The sequence below is a fragment of the Diabrotica virgifera genome, chromosome 1 (genome assembly GCF_917563875.1).
Source record: "Diabrotica virgifera virgifera chromosome 1, PGI_DIABVI_V3a".
Taxonomy (NCBI): Eukaryota; Metazoa; Arthropoda; class Insecta; order Coleoptera; family Chrysomelidae; genus Diabrotica; species Diabrotica virgifera.
The window spans coordinates 233461260-233463539 of record NC_065443.1 but is presented as its reverse complement, the minus strand read 5'-3'; the positions used below and the strand labels follow the sequence as shown (position 1 = coordinate 233463539).

The 2280-nt window shown below is 31.1% G+C and overlaps 1 long non-coding RNA gene across 1 annotated transcript; it reads left to right on the top strand.

Moving 5' to 3' along the window:
- Positions 1-473: 473 nt before the first annotated feature.
- On the top strand, positions 474-2280 carry LOC114329230 (uncharacterized). The gene is made up of 2 exons (XR_003652290.2): positions 474-833; positions 1290-2280. It is a non-coding gene; the product is annotated as an uncharacterized LOC114329230 (long non-coding RNA).

The window sequence follows — 2280 nt, the reverse complement described above, 5'->3', positions numbered from 1 at the left end:
CACGAGTGTATGCAAATTTTGAAGAGCCATATCTTAACCAATTTTTTCTTACGGAGAAACAAAATGAAACTAACATATTTATAATAGCAAAACCTACATTTTTTTACTCTTTAAGATTTTTCTTATCGCTCATACTTTTCAAGTTATTTTGAAAAAATGAAATGTTTCAAAAATTTTTAGAAAATTTTTTTTTACTATAAAACCAAATGTTTTCAAAAAGAATCACTTCAAACCAATCAAACTTACAGATCATATAAACAATACACGTACAGTTGAAATAGATGGTAAAGCCAAACGATTAATTTCATTTAGGGTGCTAAATAGAGGGAGGTTTTCACGATTTTTTTTACCAAAAAAAAGGGCCAACTTTTTTTCAGTGTAATTCGTTTATTTTTGATGCTGTAAACTTTTGTAAAAAAACAGATAATAAGCTTTTTTCGATACTTTAAAAATGTTTATAAGGTTTTGTAGCGATCACGCTACTAATTAAATTACTTTAATTAAAATTGGATTAAAATATACCCCTCTACAAAATCCTTGGGTGACGCCCGCGAAGATCCCACAACGATTTTTCGGTGCACAGGCGCGCCAATAGAAAGAAAATCGATGATTGTCGATTTCTAGTTTAGTTGGTCACGAACTCACAAAGAGGCAACACATCGTCATTACTTAGGTGACGGAGTTTGGGCAAAATTGGGAAAATATATAACTAAAAGACCTCGAACATCAGCCAATAACCCATACTAATAATAATCAAGCAGTAGTTATATCTGGAGACTTATTTACAAGAAAGGAAAAAGGTTATAATACCGCCGATGTGTTGCTTTGCTCAAGTGAGTATATTGATATATTTCTCTTTATTTCTTCATTATAAAATCAAATTCACCATCCTAGATATCTCGTTCGTTATCTGTAGATATTAATTTCAGTTAAGAAATAATTTAAATGTCACATTATAAGTTATATTACGGTAAGGATATTCATTTCCATTTGCAAAGGAACAGTCAAGGCCATATGTTTTAGTGCTAAAGTTAAATTCCAATTTCTCATTAGACTTTTTGCTCTAGGTTTTTTTGAGGTAATAATATAAAAAAGTTTTAACGAATATCAGACATGTCATGCGCATGTCCCTGCCATGTCTGATTTGATGATTTGAATTAGTTTCAGTTTGACATGACATGTGTATACCTAACCTGAGGTTTTTTGTTTTGGTTTCCAGTGCAGTGACCATGTGCTGTCTACACATAGTGTTATAAATAATGTAATTAAATTGATAAAATTTATTTTAGATTCCGTCCCGTAGCTACTTGTCACATAGACACTTAGCCTAGTCAATTTATATAGATTGTATCATCATTTAATGTGCCATCATATAAATATGTGCCAGTTACTGTAAGCAGCTAGGGCATGGGTTACCCCTAGAGTTACTTTTGATTGGATTGGATAGTACCTATTTCACAACATCCAGGATTGGATTTATCACCACAGCAGCCCACTAGTTTTTGCCGTGCCAAGAGGAAATTCATTCCTATCTGGACCTTTTTAAATAGGACTTGTGGTTAAGATAAGTTGTTTAATCTTATTATTTACATATTTTGGGTACTCTATAGTTGCTTGCACTGTAAACTTCTTGTATGCATACAATTGAGGTAAACTAGGTACATATTTCTTGATAGATAGGGTTTTAGGTCGTTGCTTTTTTTTTTTTGATTTAATATAAGTAGTAGTTTCCAATAAATAAAATTAGGTCTTGTTCAATAATCATTATAAATAATAATTGTAGCTTAAAAATTTGATAGGGAAGGGGTCGTTAAAGGTTTGTCGCGGATTTCAAATAGGGAATATGTCTTGTAGGTTTTTACATTGTATATAAAGAGTAACTGACCAACTCATTTATACAACTCATTTATATCACTCATTTATATAACTCATTTATATAACTCATTATATATTTATTTATTAGTGTTTTTGCTAGGTGAGATCTTTATTATTTTTGGTAATCGTAGCGTTCTTGTTGTGGATCTCACTCTAGCGTAGTTCAATTTAGGAAATAATTACTAACTTTTTAGTTGTAAGGACTTAGTGCTATTCTGACGGACTTTTGCTTTGGATTTTGATTTTAATACCTTTGCTTGGCCAGTGATAGTGGATAATTGCTTGTTAAGTGGCCTTTGCGGTCCTATTTGATCTTTTCCCCATCCACTATCACTGTTATTACGTTGCGTTATATGTAAAGTGTTAACATTTAATATTTATTATTAATATATTTGTATGTATTAA